Here is a 24,158-nt window from a genome sequence, read left to right on the forward strand (position 1 = left end):
TGCCTTGCCCTTTGCCCTGCAACAGAAGGTGGTCATCCCTGTATTTGTCCCTCCACCCCCTGGAACAAGAGTAAAAGAAGCAATGAAGAGAAGCGAAGGAGCAGAGCTGAGGCGTCTGAGCTCGGCTGGGCATACGACAGAGGATCCATAACAGACCTCTCCTGGGAGCTGCAACATTTCCCTCTGCTGAGGAGGCTGTGTGTGCCTGGGTTGCCATGTCTCAGGATGCTCCTTCCACTGAGACACCGTGCTCCCTGCTGCCATGTTGGTGACAGCAAGAGCTTTATGTTTGTGCTGTCACGCACGCTACTCACATCCCTCCCCTTTGTGACTCACTCACCTGATTCTCCCAGTCTCTAAGCCTAGAATCCAGAGCGCAGGCAGGGGACCTCCTGGAAAGGGTGAGAAAACTGACTTCCACCTGCTGCAGTTTTGGGTCTGTGCGTCACCATAACCCTCAAGCTAAAACACCGGACCCGGCCAGCTGGGGAAAAAGCATCTAGCATGGCTCTGATCCTCATACTCAGAGCACATGATGCTGAGGTGAACACAACCAATCCCCTTTTGCCCTTGGTGCTGGGCCTGTGGGATCTAGTTTTGCTCTCCGGAGTCTGTGCTTTGCCAGGGCCACGGTCTTGGAGTGACAGGCAAGCGACAGGATTACTCGAAATTACTCTCTGCATTACTCGAAAGCTCCTGGACTACAGTTGCTCCGGAGCATAGGCTGGCAGAGGTCTCCCCTGTCCTCCTGCTGCTCTGAAGTGTACTACCCTTCTCTCAAGAAAAGCGTCTGGAGCCAGGCAAGGGTGGGGCACACCCTCATTCCCAGTACTAGAGGCTGAGGCAGGTAATGCTCTGTGAGTTTAGGGCTATCCTGATCTACAGAATGAGTTGCAGGATGGCCAGGGCTACACAGTGAAACCATCTGGTTGAAATTCCCCTTTCTGGCTTTTTTTTTTTTTTTTTTTTTCAGGAAAAAAAAAGTTGCTTTTTTGGGTCATAGTTTTTTATCACAGTAACATAAAGAAACTAGTGCACATCCTGACCCATGTCTGCTTTGTCACCTCCCTCAGGAGACAGATAAGTTTCCCTCAATGTCCTGCTCTGATCAAGAGCAATGGAGGGGGGAGGAGGGAGACATTGCATGGTGACAATAGGTCATTTTATTCTATGCTTTCCCCCAAGAATAGAAGCCCAACAGGCTGTTCCATGATATACATACTCAGCCCAGTCTTTAGGCATGGCTCAATGGAGTCACTGTACAGAAACATACAGCTTAAACTACTTAATAAAAAAAAATAACTGCAGGCATCTTGATTATAGAGACAATAGGAAGTATGGGCCAACGTAGACAGAACAATCAGATAGGGTGCATGGTATAGAAAACACAGAATTACCTTTACCTACTACTCCAGGACTTGGGCATGGAGTCTCAGGAGTAGGAACGCTAGTCTAAAGGAGACTGGAAAAAGTGGGTCCTTTGTAAGACAAAGATTTAAGTATCAAACATAAGTGCAACAGCGGAGTCAATCGAAGCTTTACTGTTTGGGACTGAGAGGGAACACTGAGGCAGAATGTCCTTTTGGATAAGAGACATGTGGGATTATTAATGCTGTGGGTAAAGAGACAACGGCATAACAAAGTCTTTGAAGACAGTTCAGGCTCACATGGCCAAGCAGAAAGGGCTGTCTCACAGGTTTTCAAAGATCGGGGGAGGTCCCATGCCAGGAGGTAGACAAGTTGTCCAGACTACAAGCTTGTAATCAGGTTGTCTCTCTGACTCTAAGGCAGCACTGGGACTGGGATGTGGTGTGGTGGGGGGAGGGACAGTTCTTGAACTCCTGAGAGGAATGTGAAGAACACCAACTGGGAAGACTCATTTAATTAACTTAACGGACGGACCGGACGTTATGTGGGATGTGTTCTGATAACCTCTAACAGTATGGAGTTATCAGCCTGGGGCCTGTATGCAGAATCAACTGTGAGGGTGCAGAGAGATGCAGCTGCAGATGGGTGTGACCTGCCTGCCTGGTCTGAATTCTAACCCTTGTGAGGAATGAAGAGAACAGGGTGTGGGGGGGGGTGGGGGCAGTTAGTAAGAATGGGGAGAGGCCACAGAGGTGAGAACAGGCATTTCTTTAAGGGATCCATCCTTCCTGATGGCTCAGTAGGGCTAGAGAAGAGGAAAGCATGAGGGAAGGTTGTCACTGAAGTTGGCTGCTATGGAAAGGTGGTGGTTGTGTGAAGGAAATAAACTGAACGGGAACGAGTAAGGTGTTGCAGTAAATCCCCACCCCAATAACCCCATGAAAAGAACACACGATTCAGTTGTAATATTTATAAGCTTCACGCCTAGATTGGGCAGATCTACCACTGCAGTACCGTATTCCCCAGCTACGAGATCCCTTGTTACATGACGCTTCTCCAGGCCACGTGATTCTGCACCATCTTCCTTCCACTCCTCTTCCTCTGCCTTCCTCTGTCTCCTCCATCTCCTCATCTCCCTCTCTAAAACCTCCACCCCCACCTTTCCTTTCCACTGCCCAATCACAAGCTCTAGCCTTTATTTGACCAGTTAAAATGGGGAGAAGGTTCACATGAAGTCACCAGATAGATAGATAGATAGATAGATAGATAGATAGATAGATAGATGTACGTATGTATATAGTCACAGAGAACCCCGAACTCAGAGGAAAAAGATAAATGATCTATAAACACTGATTCTTTCTTTCTTCAGATGGCCAACAACCCACCTTCTGCATCCCCTCCTCTCAAGTATTTTCCAGGATACTGGGGCTTCTTTGGTCTTCAGATCTTTTTTTTTTTTTTTTTTTTTTAAAGATTTATTTATTTATTATATGTAAGTACACTGTAGTTGTCTTCAGATACACCAGAAGAGGGCACCAGATCTCATTACGGGTGGTTGTGAGCCACCATGTGGTTGCTGGGATTTGAACTTCAGACCTTCGGAAGAGCAGTCGGGTGCCCTTACCCACTGAGCCATCTCACCAGCCCCTGGTCTTCAGATCTTGAAGGGAATATGCTTAGTATTTTTCTATACCAGCTTGGCATGGCTACAAGCTGAAAAGAGAGACCTGTTCCCAAAGGAAGTATTCTAAGACTACCCAGGGTAGATCTGTTCTGTCAGAGGCCCAAAGCAGCTAAGGACAGGCCTTTTCCCTTATGGGATGACCCTAAACTTTCTCAGAGTAAAAAGTTGACACAGCTCTACCAACTGTAGTGGTCAACAAAAGTAAGCCCCAGCTATGGAGAACCAGACTTCTATAGATAAAGGGGCAGAGGCCCTTCTGCCACCCTCCCCTGTAAAACCCCATTCACTTTATCCAATTGTTTCCTAGTTGCTTATTCCTTTACTTGTCCCCAGATCAACTGCACTCCCTCTGCAGGAGATGGAGTGGAGAATCTTGCTCCATCTAAACACTGGTTCCTTTTTCCCTAACAAGATCTAATGCAGCTAAGGGAAGAACTAAGATGTTTTCACAGGACTCTGAGTGGGATTGAGGCATTTCATCGCTTAACCAAGGTATTGATTTAACCCAGAAAGATATAATGCTGATTCTTTTTTTTTTTTAAATCAGACTTTTCCTGGGTCAAAGAGGCAGGCAGACTTATAGGAGACTGGCATCTTTGGGGATGAACATATTATATTATGTAGCTTGTCACATGAGCTGAATGGATTCCAACGGGGAAGCTTTCCCACTGGGTCTGAGGCCAGCAAGCATAGGGAATATCTTAGCAACCTGAGGCTATCCTTGGCTTGAGCTCTGCACATACCAACTCCTAACAGTGCACTTAGCAACCAACCAGGGTCCCCATCTACATCAGGCTGAAGGGTGTACCTGCTTTAAACAATGGAAATACGTTACTCTTCTTAGTAACCCTAGATAATGTCCTGTTTCTATTCAAACACATCCTGGAACACATCTAGGAACAATGGACCATGGGCATAGATACAGCTTGAACCATTTGGGATATGTGCACAATAAGACAACGTATATCCTCTGAACTGACTTTTAGGAGAAATGCCCTATTTACCATCTTATGATTGTGCATAACTGGACATGCATATGATTAGAATAAAATACATCTTGGGAAGGGATAATGTCAGCAGTGAAAAGATTGTATGACTTCAAAACTGTCAATCAAAGTAGAAAACCACACACATTACAGTGCTAGTAACCAAGCCCCTCCCCATCACACTCCCTACAGTGAGAAGCCAGCACCATAGAGAGAGGCCCTTGAGGCTCGCTCACTCTTGGGACCCATTGTTAACTCTTGACAGCACATTTCAGTTTTTTTGTTTTGTTTCTAGTTTTTTGAAACAGAATTTCTTTGTGTAGACCTAGCTGTCCTGGAATTTCATCTGTAGTTCAGGCTGGCTTCAATTTAGAGATCTACCTGCCTCTGCATCCCAACTGCAGGGATTAAAGGTGTGTGCCACCACTGCCTTGCTCAACAGCACATTTCTAGTTTGTACTATCACTCACTTTTGAATAAAATTTCCTTGCCATTTTTCAACTCTGTGGCCTTTATTTCAGTTCTTTAATGAGACCAAGAACCTGGAACCACCTGGCTAGGGCTATGACCACCAGTAACAGGGTGATAGACGGTACTCCCTAAGGATCATAGTTAACCCTTTGGAGACGAGCATAGGACACTTCCATTCTCATGTGCTGATAGGACTGAGAAGAAGTAGGCTGAAACCCTAAATTGCTCTAAGTTACTAATAAGAAACCAAAGCTTTGAGGAGAACCCCTCTGCGTCCTAGCATGACTAAGGAGGGGTCTAATTAAACACACCTGGCTCCTGATCCAGAGAAGGGACAGTTCATTTTTAAAGGCCAATGCTATGAACATGTAGCATCATGCTTAGCATGCTCAAGGCCTTGGATTTAATCTTCCACAGGAAAAAAATGATAAAATAAAAAACAAGATGAAAACTTGAGAAGGTAAAGATAACACTTGGGGAAAAGAAGAGGCCATGCCAGCACCCGAGGAGTGAGAATGTCCTTGAGAAGAGCCTCCAAGCCTGAGGGAAGCATGCAGGCATGGATGGGGATGTTGGGGGGACTGGAGAGACTTGCCCTCTGCTTCTATAATGGGCAAGATGGACACATCTTCTAGGCTTGAGGGGGCAGGAAGCAGAGAGTAGTGGATGTCTGAGGGAACTTCCTAGGACGTGAGACAGGCAGCACATAGATCATGTGAGCCCCCAAAAGTGCCAAGGAGTAGCCTGGGTTGTAGACAGGGTCCTGTGGTCATCCCAACTGTAGAATGGCTGCCTGTGGCCCAGGTCAGCAAGACCAGCAAAGTGGAATAGTGGAGTCCTGGCTGGCTGTGCTGAGGGAAAGTGGGAGGGTGCATAGAGCACCCCTTGACCTCCGGGTAGGAAGCAGGTCATCAGGAGGGCCCAAGGACAGTGGGAAGTAGGGTGGACTGGAATGGACCCTTCCAAGTAATCACAGGAAAGTCCATCTGGAAGGTAGGGGAGAAGACAGCAAGCATGCGCTTGCCAGATCAGAGGGGGCATGTTTCTCTACATGGAGTCCTGACAAATGCAGCTCAGCTACACAATGTAAGGTAGATGTGTGTCCTTAGCCAAGAATCTTTCATCAAAAATCCTTTCATGTGATTGCTTTAACAGAACATCCTCTCTCCTGTATCTGCTTCAGTTAAAAGATCCTTCACGTGTTTGCCCTAGCCAAACACCATCCACTTTCCAAAGAACCTTTACGTTTCTACTTCAGTGGGCAGCCCTGTTTCTTGGGCTGAGCCTCCAGTTTTTATTTTAACTTCATTATAACATTTAAAAAGGGGCTTGGTGGTGGTAGCACACCCCTTTCATCTCAGTACTTGGGAGGCAGAGGCTAGTAGATCTCTGTGAGTTCAAGGCCAGCCTGATTTAGAGAGTGAGGTCTAGGACATCCAGGGATCTAGGGCTATACACAGAGAAACCTGTCTTGAAAACCAAGAAATTAAAAAAAAAAAAAAAAAAAGGAGAGGATAGGAGAGGATATAGAGGATGTATTGGGCAAGGCAGCACATGCTTTTAATCACAGTACCAGGGGGCACAAGTAGGCAGATCTCTATGAATTCAAGGTCTACATAGTAACTTCCAAGCTAGCCAAAGGCTACATGGTGAGACCCTGTCTGAAAAGAAAGACACAGAGACAGAGACAGAGACAGAGACAGAGACAGAGACAGAGACAGAGACAGAGACAAATAAAGACACTTGCTGCCAAGGCTGACACCTTAATTCAATCACTGAAACTCACATGGTCAAAGGTAAGAGCTGACTCCCCCAAACTGCCCTCTGACAGACAGACAGACAGACAGACAGACCCTCACAACCCTTGTAAGTTGCAGGCACTTATTTTGAAGTTGGATTAATTTATTTACATGGAGTATTGGGAATAGCACCCAAGTACTAGCCTAAGCTACACCCCCAGCCCAGCACATGGCCATTTAGCTACACAGGATTATAATTATGTGACTCTCATGGAGACGGCTGTTCTGTTTCTGGGCACTCCATTGTATGTGTTGGAAATGAATAATCTTGGTGTCACACGAGGCACACAGACAAAAGTGATTCCATGGGGCAAGTTCGTTCTTAGCATAAAGAGTGAGCCAGAACCCAAGCCTGGCTAGCAACACGGTCACCAATGGTGAAGACATCTTTTATCTCTGAAGTAGTTGGTAGCCGAGTCTTATCCCATTGGTGGGAGCGCCATTTCCCAGTCTGATGAGATTGGCTAAAGAGGACAAAGGGCCCTTGTCTGTCTAATTAACTCTGATAGCAGCAGATGCACATGCTAGTGGTCTACTGGGTCGAGGCCCAGAGAAAGGGTCATGAGGCAGTTAGAAAGGGATAATCAAGTTTGCAGGTCCTTGGTCACAGTGTTTCAGGGCTCAATGCTTTTGTTGTTGTTTTGCTGAGACAGGATCTCATGCAGTCTACACTTGCCTCAAACTCACTATGTAGCTAAGTACAACCCCTAAATCCTGACTGCGGCGTGTGTGTGTGTGTGTGTGTGTGTGTGTGTGTGTGTGTGTGATGTCTGGATTTCAATGTTTTGTCCCCATTTGTCAGTAAATTTCCCAGTCTTCTCATGGCTGTGACAGAATACCTGACACAAATAAATTAAAAGGTCCAACAGGGCCAGGCAGTGGGGGCACACACCTTTAATCCCAGCACTGGGAAGCAGAGGCAGGCAGATTTCTGAGTTCGAGGCCAGCCTGGTCTACAGAGTGAGTTCCAGGACAGCCAGGGCTACACAGAGAAACCCTGTCTCAAAAAACCAAAAAGAAAACCCAAGACAATTAAATGAACCAACCAACAAACAACAGAGAGACTGTCTCAGGTAAACCAGTAGATAAGTAAAGGTAAAGGAAGGATTAGAGGTCCAGCTGTAGTAGCACACGCCTTTAGTCCCAGCACTTATGATGTAGACACTGGTGATTCTCTGAGTTCAAGGTCAGCCTGGTCTACAGAGCAAGTTCCAGGACAGCCAGGGCTACACAGAGTAAAAAACAAAAAACAAATAATAATAATATTGTCTTAATTAGGATACTGTTGCTGTGATGAACCTCCATGACCTAAAGCAATTTGGAGAGGCAAGGGTTTACTTCACTAACACTCAGGTGGCTGAGGCAGGAAGATCACCACAAGTCTGAGGCCAGCATGGCTGCCATAGTCCCACTCTAGCCAGAGCTACCTAGCTAGGCCCTGAAATGCTTGGCCTGAAGGAAGGGGACCTGGGTGGGGGACTAATGAGTCTCCCTGGCAACAGTGATCTTAGTGTTTTTAATGAGCACAACGGTCCTATTGGCCTTTTGTAGGACTGCGGGTCACCAGCAGCACTGACCCACACCACAGATACTTCCCACCCACTGTGAGATGATGTCGTGCTTCATCTATACGTATGCTGGAGCTGATGGAGGGTTATACAGCCCAGCAGTGAGAACAAAGCTGGCTGACAGGGTGGATGGACCTATCACCCACTACCGTGCAGATGCCTGGGAGAGAAGCTGCTCCCATGGGGATGCAATGGGCTGAAACGGAAAGGGAGTACATTAGAGTCCACAGAGCTAAAGGCTCGATGGATGAGCACAAGGCTTCCACCCTCAGCAGAGCTATGATTATCGTCGAAGGCTGACTTGGCAGATCTTCGATCTTCTGGGCGACAAGCCTGCAGATACCCTTGTGAGCTACTGCCTTGGTTGGATTCACTGACGTGGGCTCCAGCCTCAGACTGTGAACCTAAACAAACCCTTCTTTCCCTTCAGGTTACATCTGTCAGAATATTTCATGACAGGAGCAGGAAAAGTAACGAAAGCCAAGTGAGTCCTGATTTTCTTTCCCTGACTATTCTCAGAGGACCACTTGGCATGCTAAGGAAGGGTTCTTCTCTGAGACTCTGGAGAAAAGACCTCCAAGTTAAGGTATGTACATAGGTGTCTCCCACATAAAGGCTATGCTTTGGCCTCTTCACAGTGCACCTCCTTTTCAGTATAAGGATTTGAACTCATGCCTTGGAAAGCTGTATGCACACTCAACTTCTGAGCCCAAGCTCCTTCCCATTTTGGTTAAAAATCTTAAGTAATATCTTTGGCAATTGTATCTTACTTATTTATTTGAATGTTACCATATGTGGCATCATCTTTTTGTTGTTGTAGTTGTTTTTTTTTGGTGTTGTTGTTGTTGTTTGAGACAAGGTTTCTCTGTGTAGCCCTGGCTGTCCTGGAACTCACTTTGTAGACCAGGCTGGCCTTGAACTCAGAAATCTGCCTGTCTCTGCCTCCCAAGTGCTGGGATTAAAAGCATGCACCATCACTGCCCAGCCATCTTTTTTTCTTTTAAGATCTATTTATTTATTTTTTATATATGAGTACACTGTAGTTATCTACAGACACACCAGAAGAGGGCATCAAATCCCATTACAGATGGCTGAGAGCCACCCTGTAGTTGCTGGGACTTGAACTCAGGATCTCTGAAAGAGCAGTCAGTGCTCTGAACTGCTGAACCATCTCTTGAACCCTCATTTATTTAACATGTATGCTTTCTCTGCATGTATGTATGTGCACCATGCTCATGCAGTACCCTCAGAGGCCGGCAGAGAGCATGGGATCCCCTGGAACGGGAATAACAGATGGTTATGAGCTATCATATTGGTACTAAGACTCCAACCCAAGAGCCCTTAGAAGCAGACCCAGTGCTCTTAACCACTGAGCCATCTCCCCAGCCGATTTTGAGACAAATTCTCCATTAAATTGCCCAGGCTGTGCTGCACTTTCACACCTACTGAATTGGCCTCCTCAGTGGCTAAGATTACAAGTCCAAGCCATTAGGCCAGCTATAGTGGTTTATACATGCTTGGCACTGTTAGCAGGTTAGGCCTTATTGGAAGAGGTGTGGCCTGTTACAGAAAGTGTGTCACTGTGGAGACAGGGTTTGAGGTCTCATAGATAGATAGATAGATAGATAGATAGATAGATAGATAGATAGATAGATAGATAGATGCATGTGTGTGTGTGTGTGTGTGTGTGTGTGTGTGTGTGTGAGCTCAAGTCTGGCCAGTGTGATCTAGACCTTCCTCCTGGCTGCCTGCGGGAGAGTCTCCTTCTGACTGCCTTCAGATCTCGATGTAGAACTCTCAGCTGTTGTAGTAGCGTGTCTGCCTGGACATGCTTCCCTCCATGTTGAGAGTGTGCATATAATGAAAGAAATTAAAGAAAATTCCAGAAGAAGTATAGTCAGCATCCTCAGAAAAATAAGTGAAGAAAACAAGTCTAGCAAAAAGAAACAGGAAGTCATCAAAAAGGAAGAGAAGAGGCTGTAGAGCATTTGCCTTGCGTGCCTCAGGTCCTGGGAAAAATGACCAGCCACACACACACACAAAATACACGTACACACACATGCATACAATACAATATACGTATATACACATGCATACAAACATACAATACACATACACACATGCACATATACATGTACACATACATGCATGCACACACGTACATGTGCACAAACATGCACATACACATGTACACATACACACATGCTCACACACATACAATACACATACACACATGCACACACACATACATGTGCACAAACATGCACATACACATGTACACATACACACACATACACACATGCACACACACACAATACACATATACACACATGCACATACACATGTACACATACACAAACATGCACACATCACTCCCCCAAGAATGAGGAGGAGCTTTCAAAAACTAAAAATATGAACTGGACATGGTGACTCACACCTTCAGTCCTAGCACTCAGGGATGCAGGCACGTGTCTACATATGGAGATCCCAGACAGCCAGGGCTATGTCTATGCAGAGTCCTGAGTTTTATGGAGAACTCCATCTCCACAAAACAAAACATCAAAACAAGACAAAACCAAAGCAAAACAAAACAATAAAAAATAAATTTAAAAAATTCAACCCTGTAGGCTACAAATTATTGGGCCTAATTTTCTAAACTATTGTATTTTTTCTTTATTTTATTTTATTTTATTAGATATTTTCTTTATTTACATTTCAAATGCTATCCCAAAAGTTCCCTATACCCTCCCCCCACCCTGCTCCCCTACCCACCCACTCCCACTTCTTGGCCCTGGCATTATTCCCCTGTACTGGGGCATATAAAGTTTGCATTACCAAGGGGCCTCTCTTCCCAATGATGGCCGACTAGGCCATCTTCTGCTATGTATGCAGCTAGAGACACGAGCTCTGGGGGTACTGGTTAGTTCATATTGTTGTTCCACCTATAGGGTTTCAGATCCCTTGTTTGTCTGATTTCTATATTGAATAAAACCTGATGTCAGTTGTTTCTAAGTGTCCTCTAAGGCCAGGATTGTGCTTCAGAGCTGAGCTTTTGCCTGGCATGCTCTCCCGTGCAGAGGGTGACTCGATAGCATTTCATCTGCCACATATGGTGTATTTCCATCAGGACACTCCATATGATTTTAGGCAGTTCACAGATGAATGTGAATCGTTTTAACATATAAGTAATTGAGTTTCATTTGAGATTTTCACAGTGCTGGAGATAGACTCCAGAGCTTACTGTATGGGGTCTGCCACTGACATACAATTCCAGGTCAGAGTCACAGTTTCAAAATGTGAGCCTGACCTAGCGGCACAGGCCTAGAATTGCAGCTACGGGGAGGCTGGGTGGCTTAGGAAGTACAAACCTAGGTAGGATAATACAGCAAGACTCCTCTGTTACACTCTAAAACAACAACACAATCAAAATCTAAAATAAAAAAAATCACATATTCATACAGCACATGTTTGTACTCAGTATAGAAATTAAAGACAGGGTTTCACTGAAATTAAAGGCATGTTCTGCCCCTGAACTACATTGTTTTTTGTTGTTGTTTTTTTTTTTTTTTTTTTTTTTTTCGAGACAGGGTTTCTCTGTATAGCCTTGGCTGTCCTGGAACTCACTCTGTAGACCAGGCTGGCCTCGAACTCAGAAATCCGCCTGCCTCTGTCTCCCAAGTGCTGGGATTAAAGGTGTGTGCCACCATTGCTCGGCCCTGAACTACATCTTTTTTTTTTTTTTTTTTTTTTTTTTAAGATTTATTTATTTATTTGTTATATGTAAGTACATTGTAGCTGTCTTCAGACACTCAGAAGAGGGGGTCAGATCTTGTTACGGATGGTTGTGAGCCACCATGTGGTTGCTGGGATTTGAACTCTGGACCTTCAGAAGAGCAGTCGGGTGCTCTAACCCACTGAGCCATCTCACCAGCCCCTGAACTACATCTTAACCCAGAGTGAGTTTGGTTTGGTTTGTTTTCGAGACAGGGCCTCTCTCTCTATTCCTGACTATCCTGGGTCTCTCTGTGTTGACCATGCTGGCCTTAACTCACAGACATCCTCTGCTTCCCAGGTGCTGTGATTAAAGATGGTACCACTGTTCCCAGTGAGAGGTTGGTTTAAAATGTGTTTTAGCCATGGCTTCTTTGGTTTTGCTGAATTTTAAACAAAAAGTTAATTCAAACCTTGTTGAGATAAGTCTTAGGTAAACAAGGTTGAGGAATAGAACTGGAACAAAAGTAGAAAGCTGTGTAACCATTAGCCTACAGGGCCTCCAAGATCCTTTCCACCTCTGGTATTTAATTATTCTGTTACAGTAGAGGGCAAGAGGAAATTTGAAGAAGAACTTAGTGTTATAGTTATTGCAGGGCTATAGTCCATCAATCTTTTATTTACTTATCCATTCATTAATTCATTCCCTTGTGGTGCTAGGCATAAACTCAGAGGCGCATGCTAGACAAATGTTCGATCCGAGCCAAACCCCAACCCAGGAGTTGAGTTGATTTTATTATGTTTGTTTCTTTGAGACTGAGTCTCATTGCATGGTTAGGTTAACCTGGAACCCAGGGCATAGCACAGTTTGGCCTCAAACTTACAGTGACAGTGAACCCCTGCCTCAGCCTTGACTTAGTGAGGGGATTACCGCAGTTGAAAGCCACCATGCTCCACGAAAAGCCAAGCCTTTTAAAGAACGCTTTCTACTTCATTACACCCCTACATCTCTCAACAGACTACGATTAGCCTGCAAACTGAACTCTGAAGGGCAAGAGGGCAGTGACCTCATGTTCCCATCCTACCTGCCCACTCACTGGTCCAAGCCCCTGTCCCTTTCTCACTAGCAATGCAGATCATGGGCCACCAAGCTTAAGAAATCAACAAGAGTCACACATTTGTGCCCTAGCACCTGGGGACTTTTCTGAGGTTGACAGACAAAAAAAAAAAATTTTTTTTTATCAAAACCAGACTGTCAGCTGTGACGCATAATCCTTTGGATGCTTCTTATTGTAGCCCTCCGTGCTTCCTACTGTAGTCCTCCACGCTTCTTATTGTAGTCCTCCATGCTTCTTATTGTAGTCCTCCATTTCTGGCCGTGATTTCTTCCTCTTTGAATGAGGGCACATGGGGCTCTTTGAATGTAGACATTGCGTTACAGACCAAGGAGAAAAGTGGAGCCCGGCACATCTTTGTTATGAGGGATTCCTGTGGGCCTCTTTCTCCCACTGGGCCTCCCACCTGCCCCCTGGGCAGAAACTCAAGGAAATCAGGCCCAAGCACAGCTGGGCTCCACTCAAACAGGACCGTTAGACAGGGCAGCCTCAGCAACGACAGCTGTTTGCTTAGTGTCCCAACAGCTATGTCAGATGTACCAGAAAAGCCCGTGAGTTGTTTCACTTCCTGTCAGTGAGGTTTCACTTCTTTGTTAGCCACTCACCCAGGTCTCTGGGGACAAGCAAGCCAAGAGGCTGCCGACAGTGCAGGCAGCCAGGAGGGGCTGCGGGAGGTTCTCTTGCTGTGTGTCTGCACAGGTTTTTCTTTGTGCAGGGTGGTTGTGTCCACGTGTCCAGTGTGTACCTGGGCATGTCAACATGGGCTGCTGCGTGTGCGTGCATCTAAGTGGCAAGAGTTAGATTTGCTTGTGAGTTTTGCATGTGGGTTTATGTGTTTGGAGAGAGGAGCGTGTGTGTTGGTGTACACGTATGTTTGTGAGTTTTGTATATCCTGTTTCTTCCTATGGTTCAAAGCAGTTTCAGACAAGCAATATGGAAAGGCATGCTAAAATGTCTTCATGGCTCTGGGAGCTGCCTTAAAAACACAGCTGTAGGGTTGTGGCAAAGGCTCACTGGTTAGAGCGCTCACTGTCTGCTCTTCCAGAGGTTCCAGGCTCAGTTCCCAGCACCCGCATGGTGGCTCACAACCTTCTGCAGCCCCAGTTCCAGGGGATTCAATGCTCACACATTCAGGCAAAGCACCCCTGCACAGAAAAAATTTAAGTACACTGTAGCTGTCTTAAGACACCCCAGAAGAGGGAATCCAACCTCATTACAGATGGCTGTGGTTGCTGGGATTTGAACTCAGGACCTTCAGAAGAGCAGTCAGTGCTCTTAACCACTGAGCCATCTCTCCAGCCCTTTTTTTTTTTAATTTTTATTTGTGTAGTACTTGCCTTGAGCTCCAAGCTAGCCATGTCTAGTGAGTTCTCTCAAACAATACAAAACAAAACAAAAACTCACTTTGTAGCTGAGGATGCCCTTGAACTTCTGAATCCTCCTGTTTTCAGACACCTCTGCCTTGGACCCAGGACTTCACGAATGCTAGGTAAGACTGTGTGAACTGTCACATCCCTCCTGACTCCTTTAATGCTTGCCTCACGGCAGGACAAAGGCTGTTCGAGGACATTCTGAACGGTTGCTTACTACTGTGCCCTCTGGGCCCACCAAAGGCTTATCTGACAGTAGACACCCAGAAATACCTGCTGCAGGGGGACAGACATGAGTGTCAGGAGGAAAGAGAATTCTGTGGGTTTGTTACACGCAGAGCAGCTAGCCTATAAAGTCAGCACTGTGAATGGTGCCTCCTACCGCCCCTCAGTCCTCGCCTGTATTATCACCCACAGCAGCCTTGGAGGCACAGTTATAGGCCCGGTCTCTTTGTTTCTTGTCCACCTCAGTGAAATACTGAGACAGCCTGGTGCTCGTGCCTTGAGCCAACTGCCTCCCATCTCTCTGATCCTAGTCAACACCTTCTGCTGGGCGGTGGTGACGCACACCTTTAATCCCAGCACTCGGGAGGCAGAGGCAGGCGGATTTCTGAGTTCAAGGCCAGCCTGGTCTACAAAGTGAGTTCCAGGACAGCTAGGGCTACACAGAGAAACCCTGTCTCGGAAACAAAACAAAACACAAAACAAAACAAAACAAAACCCACACACCTGCTTTATAGGCATCAACACAAACTTTTACATCCTCGATAGTTTTCTAGGTTTTATTCTTCCCAACTCCTGGTATTTTTTGAGGCAGGGTCTCACTTTGTAGTTCCAGCCGAGCTGGAACTTGCTATGTAGACCAGGATGGCCCTGAACTTGTGACAGTACTTCAATACTTTTACCTCTGACTCCCAAGTATTGGATGACAGGTCTGTACTCTCACACTATATTCCACACTATATTCCATCATTCCTCTCTCTCTCTCTTTCTCTCTCTCTCTATCTCCTTATTTATTTGGCTGAAGCTGTTTTACCTTGTGACCTATAGACTGTGACTTTCCTCTATAGGAGCTGAGCCTTCAGCATCACCATGCCAACACCTTGGCTTCGCAGACACTGAAGATAGTGTGCACATTATGGCCCATATTTTATCCAACTCAGAAGTGGGGGTCTGTGACCATTAGAAGTGAAGGACTTATATCACTGTATGTTGACAGGGCACAAGTCAAACTGCCACACTCTGCCCCTCAGGCTGGCCTTGAACTCACTATGCAGGCAAAGCTACCCTTGATTCCTGCTCCTCTCTCCTTCCCTCCAAATTCTGGGACCACAAGAATGCTCCATCATGCCCAGCACTGGTGGTGGTGGTAGTTGTTGTTGTTGTTGTGGTTGTTGTTGTTTGCTGGGGGAGGGGGATGAAGGAGGTGAAACCCAGGATCTGGAACCTGCTCCTGCTGTGCCAAATGCTACTCTGTAACCAAGTACAACAGCTTCACATTTGGGTAAGTACAGAGAATGAGAACGAACATGCGGACATGCGGAGAAATGGTGGAAAAAGGGGGACGGGCAGTGGTAGCGCACGCCTTTTGATCTAAGCACTTAGGAAGTAGAGGCAGGAGGATCTCTGTGAGTCTGAGGCCAGCCTGGTCTACAGAGTAAGTTCCAGTACAGACAGACAAAGCTACATAGTGAGACCCTGTCTTAGGAAATAAAAGAGTAGAGACAGATACATATTACCTACAGCAGCAGGCAAGGCAAGTTAGTTCACATGCAAGGAAGGCCCTCTGGGAACAAACACATGGGAATATCACTCAGAGAGCCTCAATAATCAGAGTCGCCAGGGCAGGCACTTTCCTGAGCATGCTCCATTTAAGGTGATCACTCCAGGAAAGGAGGATGTTTTTGATTGATTGATTGATTGATTGATTGATTGTATGGCTGCACTCCTCGATACATGAGGAATGGAACCCAGGTCCTCTGGAAGAGCAGCAAGGACACTTAAGTGGTGAGCCATGTCTCCAGCCCCCAGTGGTGCATAGGAATGGAAGCAGTTATCTTTAAAACGTTTTAGCTGAAACAAAATGGAGGGGCACTTTGAATGTGTGTTAATATTGCCGTTTGTAACCGAAGGTGCATGTTCCCTCAGAGGCCACCAACATCCCACTCTACGCTGTTGTTCTGTTTGAGCTTATTTGTTGAGGGGGTGTGGGGGGACAGGAAAGAGGAGAGCAGAGACATGGTCTCACTGTGTAGCAAAGGCTGGTCTAGAATCTTCAGTGAGCCTCCTGTGGCAGCCTCCTCTGGAATTCTGGGATTACAGGGGTGCATCACCAAACCAAGCTCCTTTTGGTTGCTGTTGTTACTGACCTTGCATTTACAGAGATCTGCCTAATTCTATCTGCCTCTGTCCCCAAGTGCTGGGATTAAAGGTGTGCACTACCACCACACTTCCTTCCTTCCTTCCTTCCTTCCTTCCTTCCTTCCTTCCTTCCTTCCTTCCTTCCTTCTTCCCTCCCTCCCTCCCTCCCTCCCTCCCTCCCTCCCTTCCTTCCTTCCTTTTTAAGGAAAGGAATAATAGTGAAGAGAAAGATTCACACACACATTAGGCACATTTGTTGTGGGCACATTAGAAAGACAGGAGGAAATGTCCCAGTAACACCCAAGATGACCTTGAGGTGACCAACGTGAAGTGTAGGTTTAAGGAGAAGGGAAAGGTAGGCAGAACTAAGCAATCCCAGCCAAGGTGTCCCGCCAAGCCATTGCTGTCTCTGCTGTAGTCTGTCTTGCAAGGTGGTCTGACAACTTAGGAGAATGATGTGAAGTCTCTTCCTGGGTGAGAGCTGGTTTGACCGGCACTAGGCTCCAGTCTTTTCCTTCTCTTAGCATGAGACTCCCCAGGGGAAACTCTAGTTCCTTGGGGATCATTGTCCCAGCAGCCTGATATCCAGGAGGCACTAGTGTCTGTTTAGAATGTCTACATTCCTCAAGGATGGTTACAGACCTTGAGTTTAAGGCTACATGTAAGAGATTCCATTTGAGTCCAGAGTGGAGGCACACACACACACACACACACACACACACACACACACACGGTCATCTCACACTTGGGAAGGGGAGGAAGTGACATCAGTAGTGTAAGGTCAGATTCACCGATGTGGCGGTTTAAGATGTAGCCTAGGCTATGTGAGACTGTCTGTCAAAGAAACAAAAAACAACAAAACAAAACAAAACAAAACAAAACAAAACAAAACAAAACCCCACAAGGACTGGTGTTAGGAGAATGGAAGCACCCAGAGAAGCCTGTGGTCACAACCTCACAATGCTTTCTAGAACATGAGAGGCAGGCTGAGGATGAAGCCCTGGAAATGTTAAACACACACACACACACACACACACACACACACACACACCAATTGTCCCTTCAAGAGAAGGAATGCATACATGGTTATGTACCCAGAAGGCTGGGGTTAGGAGTGGTGACCTTTGCTCTATATGTGTGGCTAGAACCTTTTCCAGCTCCGGGGTCTCCCCCAGACCCTTATCCTAAGCCTGTTTCTCTCCATCAGTCTACAGAACCCACCTTTATGGACTTTACAAAGAGTTTCGATGCAGTCACATCTGATCTGCATTTAGCTTACTCTATTCCTCAAAGGAGATTTGTGTGTGTCTTATTGTGAGCTCAGAATTGAGTTAATGATTACCAAAATAAGTTTTCACCAAATCGTGTTGTGCTAGCCGGAGGGACCTGGCTTCTACCTGTAGCATCCATTGGCCCAGCCACACAGATTTGTCTTATTCAGAAGAATAAAAGTTTACACGGGACCTATGGACATGATGACCCAGTGTATGTATCTGTGGCAAAGAGGGCTAAGAATACCCTTAGGAGTCACTTCAGCATGACACAGCATGAGCCTAGAGCCCTCTGCAGTGTACCCAGCCACAAGACACACTCCACAGAACACTGGTGGGTACAGCATGAGAGAGCAATTGCACATCTGTACCTTACATGTCAGTGCCTAGAACCATGAGAGATGTTTGTAGTTTCAACCTCCCCCTCTGAGATGTTTTGTCCCAATGTCCACCGAAGACTAAGAAGTGGAGAAAAGGAGAGTCCCCTGGAGAGGAAGTGTCTCCTGTCATCTAGGCTTCCTGGAAACCCCCAGGGTCAAGTGTATGCATGTAAGTAGGTCACAGGACAGTTTAGGAATCCATTTCTTTCTTCCCTCTTTGTGGATTCAGAGAATTGAATTCAGGTTGTCAGATTTGGTGGCAAGTCTTCTCATCCACTGAGCCATCCATCTAACCAGACTCTTGGCTGGCATTTAAAAGGAGGCCGTTTTGAGCTGCAGATAGGCTTAGCAGTTAAGAGCACTGGATGCTTTTCCAGAGGACCAGAATCCAGATGGCTCATAACTGCCTGTAATTCCAGTTCCAAGGGATCCAAAACACCCACCTCTAGCCTCTGTGGGTTCCTACAGAGACTCGTACAGATACATACACCTGTACTTAATAAAAATGAAAAAGAGACAATTTTATATAACACTTAAAAATTTAAGTTCAAGCCGGGCGTGGTGGCGTACACCTTTAATCCCAGCACTCGGGAGGCAGAAGCAGGCAGATTTCTGAGTTCGAGGCCAGCTTGATCTACAAAGTGAGTTCCAGGACAGCCAGGGCTATACAGAGAAACCCTGTCTCCAAAAACAAAAACAAAAAATTTAAGTTCCACCAGGTTGTGGTGGCGCATGCCTTTTATCCCAGCACTTGGGAAGCAGACGCAGGTGAATTTCTGAGTTTGAGGCCAACCTAGTCTACGGAGTGAGTTCCAGGACAGCCAGGACTACACAGAGAAACCCTGTCTCGATAGACAAGACAAAACAAAACCTTTAAATTCATCTGGAAACTCTGAACGCCAAAGCCACATGTAGAGTGGCACACACCGGTGATCCTAGCCCTGAGTCCATTCTGGCTACATAGCAACACATTGTCTTAAAGGGGAAAAAGAGTCATGTGACAGCACATGACTGTGATACTACTGCTTGCAGTTGGATGTGAGGGTCAGATGTAAATACATGATGCTATATAAAGCTGCCAGAGAAAGCAACAACACTTAAGTAAAAAGCCAAAACTGACATTCAGGCATAAGATTGTAATTCTAGCACTTGGAGTGTGGCAAGAAAGCCAGGACGTCCAGGTTGTCCTTGGATACAGAGCAAATTCAAGGCAGCCTAGGTACAATTGACCAACATCAGAGACTTGGTCCTCCTCTCTCTTGTAAGTGGACAGATGCTTTAGGGTCATCTACTAAGCTCAAAGGTTTCCCCCACCAGATTCATCTTTCTCATCTCAAGCCCTTTCTTTATACCATCATCCCAAGATGCAAGCTACATCCCTTTTTACCTTTCAGCCTCAACAAGACCTTGGTCTCTTAGGTTTCAGAAGATACCAAGGTTGACCAGCCTGCCTCCAGTCTCAGAAGAACGAGGCCTTCTATATGTGCCGAGCCCCGAGTCCGACTCTACCTCTTCTCCTTCTACTTCACCTTGCTTGCACCCATCGGAGGGAATTTTATCAATGGAGATTTGAGATCCAGGAAGCCTATACCCAGCAGTTTAATGAGACCATTCATGGGGTGAGGTCAGAAGACTGCCTACCAGCAGGTTGCCAAAAGGAGATACTTATTTCCTATAACACCCGAATGAATTGCTACAACACCGGTCCCCTTGCTTTCTCTATGATCAAACTAGTGATTGGCGTTGATGTTGGCCAGACATGTATGGCAGATGTCCTTATTGGACCTGTAGAAGATATGATGCATATTTAGGAAGGCATCTTGCCTTTTATGCAGAATGGGGGATCTTCTATATTCTAATTAGTGACCCATGGCACCTAAGGTGGGAAATGGGAGTCACTGGTCAACTTTATTATAGCATTCAACACAGCCGCCCATCAGACACAATCAAGACACAGAGGGTACACACCCCACTCTCTCAGCCCCTAGGTACAGACATGGTACAATGGGTCCAAAGTTCCTCACCTTCCTAATATCACCCCTTTTAATGATACTGGTCCCACCTTTTTGCCATACCATCTCTTGTTTCAGACCTTAACATCTGCATAGCCAGCTGTTAAATAATGTTCTACCTGACCCATTTGGAGTATGTTGGCTGTGTTCCCCCTGGGTCAAATTTGACCAGTGTCTTACTAGACTCTCTCTCTTTGTAACTCATCAATTGCTCTAAGCCAAATATCATGACCCCCTTTTATCTCCCCCACATCCCTTTCTTCCATATCACAGATTGTTTTCACTCAGGAGCATGCTCTGTGGGCACAGTGGACTCCACAAACTGCAATGATACCATAATCCCTAGTACCACTGCCCAGCCCCTATCCCAAACATTCACAATGCCTTGAGTCTCTCTACAGCCCTCAAGTTTGTCACTGCCTACCTGCTGGGTGGTGTGGCCTTATGCCCTGGTGTTCCTTTTTCCAAAAGAGTGAAGAGCTCTTGCCAGTTCCCATCACTGGGTTTATAGGGGCATGGCAGGATAAACAGTGATTGGGGTCCTACCCTTTCTGCAGTTCTGGGCATAACCTCTGGTGTCACCACTTGAGGAGGGGGGACTGACTACTTCCCTAGATATTTACCATTCATTTTCCTCTTGGTTCCTCCAGGATCCCCAGTGGGTGGTTCAGACCATCCTCATGCTCTAGGGCCAAATATACTCAGTGGCCACTGTCTCACTACGAAAGTGACAAGAATTAGATTTACTAACAGCAGAGAGAGATGGTCTTTGTCTCTTCCTTGGGGAGGAATGCTGCTTCTATGTTAACCAATTGCAAAATAAGTAATAGTAAAAGACAAGACCTAACACCTCCAGACAGATCTCTGAAAATGCTAAGCAGCAGCTTGGTGACAGTCCAATATGAAATTGGACACTACCTGTCTTAGGGTTTCTACTGAAGCAATGAAACCCCATGACCAAACGTCAAATTGGGGAGAAAGGGTTTATCTGGCTTAGACTTCCATATTGCTCTTCATTATTGAAGGAAATCAGGACAGGAATTTACACAGGGCAGGGTCCTGGAGTCAGGAGCTGATACAGAGACCATGGAGGGGTGCTGCTTACTGGCTTGCTTCCCCTGGCTTGCTCAGTCCACTTTCTTATAGAACCTGGGACCATCAGCCCAGGGATGGCACCACTCACCATGGACTTGGCCCTCCCCATGATTAAGAAAATTCCCTACAGCTGGACCTCATGGAGGCATTTCCTCAAATGAAGCTCCTTCCCTTCTGGTGACTCTAGGTTGTTTCAAATTAATATACACAAATCCACCCAGTCCTTTACCCTTCTATCTCTTTATTTGTTTATTTTATTTATGTGAGTACACTGTAGACACACCAGACACACCAGAAGAGGGCATCAGATCCCATTACAAATGGTTGTGAGCCACCATGTGGGTGCTAGGAATTGAGCTCAGGATTTCTGGAAGAGCAGTCAGTGAGCCATCTCTCCAGCTCCCTAGTTATTTATTTTTAAGACAGAATTTTTCTGTGTAGCCCTGGCTGTCCTGGAACTTCCTCTGTATACAAGGCTGCTTTTGAATTTAAAAAGTTCTGCCTGCCTCTGTCTCCTGAATGCTGGGATTAAGGGCGTCATCCACCACCACCACCCGGCCTTTTTTTTTTTTTTTAAGAGATAGGTTATCTCTGTGTAGCCCTGGCTGTCCTGAAACTCCCTCTGTAGACCAGGCTGGTCTTGAACTCAGTGATCCACTTGCCTCAGCCTTCCAAGTGCTGGGATTAAAGATGTGTACTGACCAGTGCCATGCTATCCTCCTTCCTAACCCCCACCCCTCCTCTTTTTCTTGATCTTACTATTCTTGCCTCAGAAACTTCCTATCTAGATTTTTTTCAACAACAGAGTCAAAAGATTTCTAAGAAGACTTTTAATCCGTTGCTAGTACAGGATTACCAACCCCCAGCTATGGAACCAGAGGCCTGTGACACCTATATACCCTGGTGGCAAAGATCAAGCTTGTCCCAAAAGGACTTTGATGCTCCCATTAGGCAAGAACCAGTCTAAAGATAATGTTGCCTCCTTCCCTGGTCACTGACTGTTTTAGTAAACAAAAAAGGGAGGAATGTTGGATATTCACATCAACCCAGTTGGCAGAAGGGCTTTCCCTGAGGCTCCTACAGATCCCTTGTAAACCTGCTCCCAGAGACCTCCAGGTCCTGACTACTTTGACTCACTGAGGTACACCAAGCTTCCACCAGCAAGGCCCTGTTCCCTTGGGAACTCCAAAGGCCAGGCCCCACCTACCAGACCTAATGGCCATAATGGCAGTTCCTACCCCAAGGTTGCACACAATCATAAACACACTACTTTACTGTTTACATTGTCTTCATCTTTTCTAAGAACAACACTTTGTAGTCTAGGCCATGACTTCAGGGGGAACAGACTCAGTTGCTTAGGCTCCTCATTCGTCCCCACAAAGAAGTGTGTTTCTTGGGCTGGAGAGATGACTCAGTGGTTCAGAGCACTGGCTGCTCTTCCAGAGGTCCTGAGTTCAATTCCCAGCACCCAGAAGCTCTGATGCTCTCTTCTGACATGACATGCAGGTTTACATGCAGCAGAGCATTCATATGTATAACTTACATAAAAGAAGGAGAAGGAGAAGAAGAAGAAGAGGAGGAGGAGGAGGAGGAGAAAAAGGAGAAGGAGAAGAAGGAGAAAAAGGAGGAGGAAGGAGAAGGAAGAAGAAGAAGGAGAAGGAGAAGGAGAAGGAGAAGGAGAAGGAGAAGGAGAAGGAGAAGGAGAAGAAGAAGAAGAAGAAGAAGAAGAAGAAGAAGAAGAAGAAGAAGAAGAAGAAGAAGAAGACTGTTTCTCTTAGTGGGGCAGCTCCAGCTGACTCCTGTGCCCTTCTCTTTGGCATTGGGTGTGGTCGGATCGTTTCTCTTGGCACACTTCAGGATGTTGTTTTAGAGTGGTCCATATGCTCAATCTGCACACTAATTCTCTCGGCAAGCATCTTGCCCTTCACTTGCTTGCATGCAAGGATGCCCACAGCATGCTGGGTGATGTCATAGTAACATTTACAAGACATTCCTTTTTGAACAGTGCCTGCTACCTTGATGCTTACAGAAAAAGTGACTTCCTGTAGATTCACAGACACCTGGCCAAAGGAACAACTCCACTTCCTAACTTTCCTGGAGATCTTGGGGGGTGGGGGTGGGGGGATATGTTTCTCTTCTTTTTCCTTTGTAGTATGTGTGTGTGTGTGTGTGAGAGAGAGAGAGAGAGAGAGAGAGAGAGAGAGAGAGAGAGAATGAGAGAGAGAGAGAGAGAGAGAGAATTTTGATAACTTGCTTGAAGATGGCTGCCATTGGTGATGACAGTGGTAGGTGGTGATGATGGTATTGATGATGGTTGGGTGGTAGTGGAGGTGGCAGTGGTTGTAGTGAGATCGGGACTGGAGAGATGGCTTAGCAGTTAAGAACACTGATTGCTTTTCCAGAGGTTTGGAGTTTAATTCCCAGCACCTACAAGGGTGGGTAACAGCCATCCTTAACACCAGGATAAAGTGCCCTCTCCTGGCTTCTAAGGGCACTTCACACACACACACACACACACACACACACACACACATGGCACACAGACATACATTACATACAGGCAAAAAGGATATAAATATAAAGTAAAATAAGCATTTTAAAAATAAAAATTATTTAGGAGCGAACAGTAACAGTATTGTGAAGATGAAAGATAAAATCCCACTTTCAGAGACAGATTTGAATGAGGAAAAAGCCTCCTGTTGGTAGTTTATTCAGAGCCTGGTATAGTGGCACACTAGGCTTGAATCTGAGTCCTTGGGTTCTACCAAAACTACTTGACAATTACCCATATCTAAGAATGAAGTTTTTTTGGGTTGTTTGTTTGTTTTTAGGGGCAGGCTGGGGTGGTGTGTGACTGCGATCCCACCTTTTGGTAGGATGAGTCAGACTGCCCACAAATTTGGGACCAGCCTGGTCTACATATCAAATCTAGTGCCAGCCTGTGGTACTTGAGACCTTGTCTCAACA

At 46.0% G+C, this 24,158-nt stretch overlaps 1 long non-coding RNA gene across 1 annotated transcript, besides 1 other annotated feature; it reads left to right on the plus strand.

The window, feature by feature from the left end:
• The first annotated feature begins 378 nt into the window (after positions 1–378).
• 1700072O05Rik (RIKEN cDNA 1700072O05 gene) lies at positions 379–19,787 on the plus strand. The gene is made up of 4 exons (NR_045733.1): positions 379–543; positions 8,307–8,462; positions 14,154–14,191; positions 19,479–19,787. It is a non-coding gene; the product is annotated as an RIKEN cDNA 1700072O05 gene (long non-coding RNA).
• Positions 12,187–13,361: an enhancer, named in NCBI's record as "nonconserved acetylation island sequence M73 enhancer". NCBI's record gives its function as "enhancer in mouse EL4 T cells and human Jurkat T cells" and the evidence as "EXISTENCE:reporter gene assay evidence [ECO:0000049][PMID:17135569]".
• Positions 19,788–24,158: the final 4,371 nt, after the last annotated feature.

The sequence above is a fragment of the Mus musculus genome, chromosome 6 (assembly GCF_000001635.26).
Source record: "Mus musculus strain C57BL/6J chromosome 6, GRCm38.p6 C57BL/6J".
NCBI classification, from domain to species: domain Eukaryota; kingdom Metazoa; phylum Chordata; class Mammalia; order Rodentia; family Muridae; genus Mus; species Mus musculus.